At 41.9% G+C, this 10,267-nt stretch overlaps 1 long non-coding RNA gene across 1 annotated transcript; it reads right to left on the reverse strand.

The window, feature by feature from the left end:
* Nucleotides 1-2,886: 2,886 nt before the first annotated feature.
* On the reverse strand, nucleotides 2,887-3,737 carry LOC139070888 (uncharacterized). Its single transcript, XR_011521278.1, has 2 exons — nucleotides 3,635-3,737; nucleotides 2,887-3,088 (listed from the first exon to the last, which is right to left on the reverse strand). It is a non-coding gene; the product is annotated as an uncharacterized lncRNA (long non-coding RNA).
* Between the last annotated feature and the right edge of the window lie 6,530 nt (nucleotides 3,738-10,267).

A 10,267-nucleotide genomic window follows, 5' to 3' on the forward strand; every position in this document is an offset into this window, starting at 1 on the left:
AGAATAGATTCATTAATCCGTTCATTCATTCATTCATTCATTCTTTCACTTTCCTGTTAAAATTAGCAACACAACTCCGATTAAAGTGGTTAAATGTTTCAAATATAATATAGATGGTTTTGTGTCAGGTTTTTATAACTGTGGTGGTGCTGAGAGTTTGGCTTTAACTTATTGTACTTCACAGAATACATTTGATGAAACACTCAATTCTTAACAGAAAAAGTTAAGATTTGGTGTAAAACTGGTGTTTAGCATATTTTTCTGACTCATAATAGATCTAAAAACCCATTAAGTGACAAGAAAAGGAGTTTATAATTTCCAAGATTCAGATCATTTAACTTTTGAAACTTTTAGCCTTTGAGCCTCTAAATGAGAATCATCAATTGATGTCAAGATCACAACAGATACATCATAGCACCAGAGCTAAAGGACACCTTGTGCAGGTCTAAAAGATTACTCTCACTGAAAAGAAAGTAGTTTGGGTTTCCAGGGGAATGAGAATGAGCTGGACCAAATTGTCTGCTAAATACATATACAGAAGACTTCTGTCTGTTTGATAAAGATCACACCGACAAGTCAAAAGGTTGTTGAGGTGTTGTTGGCGCACTTTGTGGATCAAAGGGGAAGATGTACGTATGTTTACAAGAGATCTCCAGTGATGTGCTTTTCTCATTTGTGAAACATTGAGCTAAAGATCAGAAATTATCTTGGATCAAGTCTAAACACGGTTGACTTCTGTGCTGGAATTCACAAAGTTGTAAGAATTTTTCATTCTTGAGTGACCAATGCTGCATACTGAAAAAAAAAACATAGCACACACAATTGTCCTGTTTATTTATTTAGGGGGGATCTTGGTTCTGATACAGATGTTTAGACATTTCAAAAATTTTCCTTTTTAACAAAAGTGTCACCAAGTATCTTAAACTTGAGTGTTTCTGATACTTTCAGAATAGTAAGGATGTCCACATTAGATGGTAGTTATATCACTTTTTCTATTTTGCTTCTCTATGGTGTTTAGAAAACTAAAAACTGTTTTACATTTTTTATCCTTCTCTCAATCAAATGTGGTTCCAAAAGTAGAGTGCTAAACACCATGTGTTATTCAGCTAACTTTGTTTCTTGTTTTAACCAGGCTGAACTTGCCCCTCACCTCACTTGACTCACACATGGGCTGAGCTCTAAGGTTCATACATCCTGTTTTCTCTTCTTCAACGATCTTTGACCACATGTGAGGCACAACACAGGTCCCAGTCAGGAGTCCACTAAATGTCTCATTCATGTCAAGGAACAGCTGAACCGGTTCTAAAAAATCTGCTCAACTGATGTGGTCACAGCAGAAAAAACACACCCACCGGGGTCAGTTTACTCACTGGTAATGAAGGTCTGCACATTTAGGAAACCACCCTGGGCTGATGGCGTGGAGCAACGTCTTTTCTGTAGACTTTCCTGTCATTCAACCTCTGGAAAACCTCAACATAACATCACTCATGTTTAGGCAAACTATAGAACGCCTAACATCAGTAAACGTTACTTCTCATCATTCAAGCACACAATGTCAACTGAAGATCCTGTTTTATTAAAAAGGATAGATTTTTGGATTACTGTTTCAAATCCATTTTTAAACAAACTATTTTTATCATGTAATCATGTAAACAGGGTACAGAGTGTTTTTTGTAAGTTTTATTTCTTATTAGGCAACCCTTTTCACACAAACTGCAGATAAAAGTCAAAATCAGCTAAGTTTTAATGCACTTGTCATGACCAGCCTTTGCAGGCAACTGAACAAACATCCTTTTATTTATTTTATCCTAAATACATGTCATGTAATTGCAGTTTCATGTGTAAGTCTTTGATTTCAAATCAGGACGAGTGGATAGAACCGCAAGAGGAAAGTAAAAAAATACTATATACAACAAATTATTTCTAAAAACCTGAGTGAATGATTTTAAAATGATTAAATGTGCACAGTGGTAAGATTTCCCGACAAAGCTGAAGAATCTAAGGGCTTTATGTGGAGTAGAAATGCAAAATACAGAGTATTTGGACCTTTAAATAAGACACAAAAGCTGTTTAAATCTAAATGCAATATAACAGGTTGTGATATCTGAACATTTGAACACAGAAGTAACACAAATAAATAATAATATCATGTCCTGATAATTGTGAAGCACATTGAACGGCCTCTGTGTTTGAAATGTGCTTTATAAATAAAGTTGCCTTGCCTTGCCTAATATTTCAGAGACTACAGTATTTTACAGAGTATTAATAAAATTAAAGACAAATCTCAGTTACTGCTACACGACAACAATTGTTGCAAGGACTGCATCATGTACTTTTATAAGCCAAGACTATACCCAGATAGCAAATTCTTTTTGGTCCTAGTTTGGCAAGCCAGTCTTGGTACTCTTTTGGATGGAATGATGGGCCAAATATGGCCCATATTAGGCACACCAAAATAGAATTATGGATTGTCAAAAGGTTGCCAGAATTATTCCAAAATAAATTGTGGAATTCCAAAGCACAACCATAACTATACCAAAAGAACCCCAAAACACCACAAAATGGCCAAAGGATATCAAAGTGTAACCATAAGTTTGCCAAAAGATCACCCAAAATAAAATGTGGCTTTCCAAAGCATAGCCATAACGATCCCAAAATCCCATAATAAAGCCAAATATGAACCATAACTTATCCATAATTAGCCATACATTTACCAAAAGATTGTATTTTATTCTGAACCTTATGCTAAATTTAATTTAACATTTGAATAGACTATAAAATGTCCTTGTACAGAAGATTCAGATTTTGTGCCTCAGTCAAATAGCCTTGTGAAATAGCCTAGGTTACTGTGTGTACGAGGTGCATAAACATAAAACCAAACAAGAGTAAAATTTGAATATTTTATTTATTTATTTTTGTAAAGGTCAGTCCTGGACTGAGTCCTGGGCTGGTTGAGGGGTTGGTTGGGCGGGCATTCTCCTTTTGCGCCCTCCGTCCCTATCCCCAGCCCAGTAGAACCATTTTTTAATTGTATTTATAATTTCTGCCTCCGTAGATGCCACACAGACCAGATTCCTTCTCACTGCAGCTGAAAATAAAGGCATACACATGGAGAAAGACTTAAAAAAGGACAACGCAACAGTCCATGCAAAAGAGACCTGTGGTGGGCTAAGTAACTGGCTAGTTAAAAAGTCAGTTTTGCATTAGTTAATGGATGCATCTAGTCATATGGGGTTGAAAGTGACAGCCAAAGTTACAATATTAAATCATCATAGTCACTTAGTACTTACACTGCCACAGTTTGCTTTACCAAACACAAACCAGCGGTTCTTTCCTGACACTAAAACCAAACAAGAATTTCACGAGCGAGAGTTGACCCTGAAGAACGCGTCACATTGCGGGCAAAGTGGCAATAGCTGTCTTGAAGCCAGCGATAGAGTGGTGTTATAATTTCGAGGCTTGTGACATTCACAGGCGCACTGCGAGCCATTTCGCAAATGAGTTGTTAAGACTATAAGTATTTTGACTTTGAAAAGAAATGTGATTGTCATGGGTGGCTAATAATTTTATCCTAAACTATGATTTTATCAGCTGTGTGATAGAACAGTCGTGTTACTGTTGTGATTAAACTTACCAATTACAATGCCTTTTAGATGGAGCCTCTCAAAGGCCACCTTCCCATTTTGCCCTCGCCAAGTAATTCCCTTGGTGAGGGCATTAGTCATGGCTCCTTTGAGGACCCGCCACACCATGTCCTTAACTGTGGACCCCCCCGCAAGGCCGAGTGTTGAACCCTAAAATTAGAAAAATTGATCTTCATTAATTTTTTAAACAAAGATTGATTTTCATTGAATTTTCAAACAAATATTATACAAACTTAAAGAAAAGCCTGGATAGCCATTGTGCTCCACTACTTATTTATTTGGCGTTTCATGGTTGCCTGATGAAGGGCAGAGACCTGAAACGTGTGTGTGTGGGGGGGGATAATTGGGTGGAGCTCGTTGACTGCACAAGCAGTCCTTTAACTCCTTTGGCATATCTACCACTTTAAGATATTGAACAACACATAAATTGGATGTGCATGCCGATATGCATTGTCCAAAACTTTGTTGTAAAGAACAGAAAAAAGCTCAATTCATGGGCCAATGTTGGACTGATTCCAAGCTCCCTCTCCAGGGCCATCAGGGCCTGAACATCTGCCAAGGGGAAGATGCCGTGGTGCCTCGTCTCCACACCTCCCCCTGTGGTCAGACCCTGAAGAGCAGCAACAGCAACAAAAGGTCCTGCACCATTTTGGTGAGACCGCGGTGCTGCTGAAGGATTATTTCCTGTTTCACCAGGACTTCATGCAGGAGAGCTGAAAAGCATTTCAGACACAAAGAAACAACATAGTTTAAGCATTTTTTGCATTTACATGTTGTGTGTGTGTGTGTGGCATTTTAATTAACCAAAAAGAGCACACGTCACCCCTCTGTTCATTGAACTCCACTGGCTACCGCTAGCAGCACGCATCAAATTCAAATTGCTAACACTAGCATACAAAGTCCGAGATGGTACGGCTCCCATCTACCTGAATCCTCTTGCAAAGGCTTACGTCTCGGCCCAGCCGCTCCGGTCATCACAGGATCGTCGGCTAGCGGTGCCTACACCACGCTCAGGACAATCCAGACTCTTCTCATGCATCGTTCCACAAATGTGGAATGACCTTCCAAGCACTACCAGAACTGCGGCTTCCTTTTCAATTTTCAAGAAACTCCTGAAGACCCTGCTCTTCAGAGAGCATCTTCTTAACTAGCACCCCCCCTGCACCCGTCCCCCCTCTCTACCATCCACTGCTTGTTCCCTCCTCTCCATGATTGATGTCAAGTTGTTGTTATTGTTGTTGTTAGCCTCAAGGGCAACATGCCGATTATCACTTGTAAGTCGCTTTGGACAAAAGCGTCTGCTAAATACTTAAACATAATTTTTTTCCATTCAGACTCTGTGTGTGTGTGTGTGTGTGTGTGTGTGTGTGTGTGTGTGTGTGTGTGTGTGTGTGTGTGTGTGTGTGTGTGTGTGTGTGTGTGTGTTTAGCTTTATAAACCATTTTATATTAGTATGTATGCGTGGATCGTGTGTGTTTGTACACTGAAACTGGCATGTGAGGACTGGGTAAGTGTAAACCATAATAACCTTACATGTCGTGTCGTCCCTCTGCTGCCACTGCCCTGGAGAGGAGTTAGGGCAAACTGTAGGCACCTGGACAGCCGATTCCTCCCTCATCATCCCACCAGATGAAGAGGGAGTTTGAACTGGAACCCCCTGGGTTCCCTGGTGACCCTGCAGGTCAATGGCCTGCCGCAATGATGTCCCCAGGGTCATGACATGCTGGAAGAGTGTGTAGAAGAGGGAGAGGAAGAAGAACAACAGTTTACAAAATGAAATTATCGACCTCAACAGTGACGTAATGGCTCCAGTTTTTCTCCATGTAACTGCCTCATTAACCTTTGTAAATTTCCTAATGTATCACATTTGAAACACCACACTTACATGATCAGCTACACTCAAACCCATTTGCTATCCATACGTTACTGTGGTATTTGTTGAGATTTCCATTACCTGGTAATTAGTCAGGTCAGGCAGAGGTACAGATTATTGGGGAGGATGAACCTTCTTGTCACTGGGGGGATGGCTGGGGGTGGGGGAAGCCCTCTTCCAGGGGTCTGGGCTTCATCTTCTGATGAGGCCCGGTCCTGGACATGTCTACTTGGCCTTTGGAAATGAACACACAAGACAAAATGTTTTTGGAATTAAACATTTATTTTAAGTTAATGAGTGCAAATTCAACACAGGCCCAAGAAGTAGAGGAATGGAAAGTTCACAAAATTCTTACTTAACTCTTCTTCTTTGAGGTCTTTCAATGGCTTCCGCCTCAGACTGGAGGTCTGTCTGCTCCTCAGCAAGAGGGAGCTTCCTCCTCGCCTCATTAAGTCATCTGTGTTCACAACAGAGTACATTTTCATGTTGTGTCACTTTCTTAATTATCTTTATTAAATATCCTGTCATGCCCGCTCCCGCTGAATTTCTGACCATTACCGCCTGCATCCGCAACGTGTGTGTAACACTCCCGCACCCGCTGTGTGCATGTCTACTCCCGCCCGCAACCGCAAAACTCTGAGAAATTATTACCTCACAATAAAAGAGATGTATTGAGTTTGTGTGCTCTCTGGTCCTGGAGAAAACATGTCATTTTATAGGCTATACTAGGGGTCGGCAACCCGCGGCTCTTCCATCCATCCGATGCGGCTCTCTGTGCTTGTAAAATAATGGATATTTAAATAAAATGCTTTATATTTTACTGAATTAATTTTATGTCTGTAAGTCAATTCTAAATGTAAAGATTGTCTGCGTAAACCTGAGCAGTTCCAACGCGGTCTTACCGAGAGACCGGGTTGACGGGTCACGCTTGTGCGTAATTGGCATTTTCTGAGCTGAAGAGGATGTGAGATTCTGGGATTCTCCTCAGACAGGCTCAGGGATGCGTTGCCACATTGGAGACAGGAACAAGCGCTATTCAGCCAAAGTTTCATAATCAGGGAACATTTTCTGACAGTCTCTCTGAGAGACCGGGTTAGGAAAACACTCGCTTCAGTGGGAGGAACCTTCCTGCATGCGCCCTGGTTCTGCGACGCGCTCCAAGCCCCTCTCCACATCTTCAGCTCGCCGAGCACCTTATGTACGCGCTGACAGCGAGCTGCGCTGAGCGGTGTCCAGCTCAGATGTTCAGATGGGAATCTTTTCTCGGGTGATTTAGCTACATCTGCAATAAAATGTCAGTTTGTCTGCATGCGTATTCTTTCTATTCTTTCTCCATCAAAATAAACGGTCAAATACGGGAAATATCCGGTCAACACAAGCCCTGCTTTTAACTGTTTTGTTTTCTTGTGAAAATTGTTGGAAAGAGATGAAGTTTAACTTGATTAACACCAGAGCCAGTGCGCCGTTATCTCCGTGACTGGAAATGAGGGAAAAATAAATTGATCGGATCCTGTACGTCTTTTAACACATTGGTCAGGATTGACGCACTTTGTTTTCATTTAGTTTTTAACCCTTTAACCAGTGGCGGCTGGTGAAAAATATTTTTGGTGGTGCTGTGCTATTTTTTATTTTTAAACAAACTTGTGCTTTCTGAGCTTTGTGCACAACTTCACTATTTCCTGAATTAAGCACAGCTCTTTTATTTCCTGTCTTACATCATTGGACAAACTGATTAATCCAGGTGTGTGACTATTGGCACGCTGCCTTGCGGACCAAGGTTGAAAAATACTGCATTAAATTGCACATAAAATAACACGACCATAAATGGTAAATAGGCAATGCAAGAGGCAAGTAACAAAAACATTTTGTTTAATTTCAACATTTGAGTGAACACCAAAAATTACGAGCAGGTCACTGTTACAGTAATGGTAGTAAACACTACTTAGACAAAATGCCAGAAATTTACACTGTTAAATATTTCTGGAGTGTTGTGCCAAGGTCAACTTTATACAAGATCAAGTGGATGCATTTGTGTGTGTGTGTGTGTGTGTGTGTGTGTGTGTGTGTGTGTGTGTGTGTGTGTGTGTGTGTGTGTGTGTGTGTGTGTGTGTGTGTGTGTGTGTGTGTGTGTGTGTGTGTGTGTGTGTGTGTGTGTGTGTGTGTGATACCTCATTTGTACAGAAATTTTGCCCTTCTGTCTTTCTGAGTGGCAAAGCTCTCGATGAGCTTTTTATTGAAGTCAGGAATGTTTGTGACAAGCATTTTTTCCATGGAGAGCATGGCAAGAGCATTCAGCCCATCCTGTGTCATGGTGTTCCTCAAGGAAAGTCTTAATCCTCTTTAAAGTAGAAAAGCACCTTTCTGATTCGGCTGTGGTCATGGGTGTGATGACAAGAATCTTCTTTTGCATGGCTCAGGATGGTGTGAAAAACCTGTCATATGATAAATAAAAAACAACAGATAAGTACATAGGAAACACTTTCATAGGAAATAATGTCATCAGTATCCTCTTACAAATGTCATATTTCCCAGTTTTTGGGACAATAAAACATTTCTGATTCTCAATCAGATGTTTTTACATTTGAGGTAAAAACATCTAACTCTCTATAGAGTTGGTAGCCATTCAGAAAGAGTCTCATTTAGGAGAGGGGGGATTGATATTTTAACACTGGTTCTGGTCTTGTTGCGCCCTGATGATGTTTATCATATCTTGTTGCTTAAGTCCTCGATCTCTAAGAAATTTAAACAGTTTAAAGTGAAAAGGTGCATTGGTTTTTCTTTTCTTATGTTCGGCTCTCATTTAATTTTTTTGAGGGGGATTGGCGGTGCTGGGGCGGGTCACACCTACCTCAGAGTCCTTCTCCACCCACATATCAGTTTTGAAAATTTCAACATTAGTAGGCGTTGCCTGGCAGACCGAGAGGGTGGAACCACAGCAGTGACGAAGATGGATGGGTAACGAGGTGAAGCTAGTTTTATTCACTGAGCGGTCATTAGAAGTGGAGGACGTTTCTTCCCCTCCTTACCCAGACGATGAGAAGAAAGGGACCAAGTCTATTTGGAGGAGACAAGCAGACCTGGGGCCTCATTTATCAAGCTTGGTTACGCACAAAATGGGGTCGGAAAACTGTGTAAGCAACTTTCCACGCAAACTTTGGAATTTATGAAAGAAAACTTAGCGGAAAAATGTAGGCAACTTTAAGTTGACTGGTGCCTATGTTCAGCGGTCAATGGGCAATCAGGCGGGGTACACCCTGGACAGAGAGCCAGTCCATCGCAGCACAACACAGAGACACACAGGACAAACAATCACACACACACACACACACACACACACACACACACACACACACACACACAAACCTAAGGACAATTTTAGACAGACCAATTAACCTGACAGTCATGTTTTTGGACTGTGGGAGGAAGCCGGAGTATCCAGAGACAACCCACGCATGTACAGGGAGAACATGCAAACTCCATGCAGAAAGACCCATGGCTGGGAAAGCGAACGCAGGACCTTCTCGCTGCAAGGCAACCACTCTAACCACTGTGCCACTGCACAGCCCATTAAATGTACCACAAAGTGATAATTCAATTCATGTAATTTATAAATATCCATTAAAATATAAAAACTGGAATTAAAATGAGACATTTGGCAGCACAAAAAACTTGTCAAACACAATATTTATTATAATAATTGTAGGCAGACAGGAGACAGAGCTGGATGGAGGCTCTTAGTCATCGAAGGATGGCTGAAGGCTTTCCAGGAACAGGAGGTGTGGTGTTGTCTCTTCTCTCTCTATTCTGCCAGATGAGGTGATAGGTTACAGGTGTGTGAGGACATTCCATCGACATAAATATACTGGACATCTCCTTTCTGTAGGCTCCAATATCACGTTTTTGTACTAAAATGGGAGGTGGCCACCACCGCCATTTTGACAGTGTCACAGGTTCTGTCAAGCTCAGACAATTCCATAAAAGGGAAGAGAGGTGGAGCTGAGGGTGGGGCTGTAAGGCTGGGAACAACTGATGACACCTGGTTGAATTAGCTACAAGCTAACCTGAAGCTAACCCAAAGCTAACGCGGAGGTGGGAGCTAAGCTAATGGAGGTAGCAACCTAGCTACAACCGGAGTTAACTGTGCACAACACCAGAGCTTCTGAGTCAGAGATACGCCGGGCTGACCGCTGGGTAAAACCGGGTGGAACACAGAGGTCTCCGAGAGCTCCACAGAGGTCTCCAAGACCTCCACAAGCCGGCAGCCGCACAGCAGACAAGCGCCACTGCGATCTGAGATGCGCAGAGCTGCCGCTGGGGAGAACTGGGTGGAAAGTTTTCCATCCCAGAGCTCCACAAACCGTCAGCCCGCGTAGCACACAGAAGCCGCGATCAGACAGAGATGCGCCGAGCTGCGGGGAGAACCAGCCGTCAGCCCGCACAGCACACAGAAGCCACAATCAGACAGAGATGGACCGGGCTGCGGGGAGGGGATAAGTGTGGAAAACATCGGTCTCCCGAGAGCGCCACAAGCCGATAGTCGGAACCCAGCTCCACCAACATGTTATATTTCAACCCATTTTCTAAAGTGCTGCATTATGTTAAATGCACTGGGTTTTACCCTATTACATTTAAATGTCATGGTTAAACAGTACATGTTAAAATCTAAGCTCACCTCGACAGTGACCTAAATCAGAATCAGATCAGAATCATAATCATTTTATTGCCATTGTCAGTGAACAAACAATTCACA

The sequence above is a fragment of the Nothobranchius furzeri genome, chromosome 1 (assembly GCF_043380555.1).
Source record: "Nothobranchius furzeri strain GRZ-AD chromosome 1, NfurGRZ-RIMD1, whole genome shotgun sequence".
In the NCBI taxonomy this organism is placed as follows: domain Eukaryota; kingdom Metazoa; phylum Chordata; class Actinopteri; order Cyprinodontiformes; family Nothobranchiidae; genus Nothobranchius; species Nothobranchius furzeri.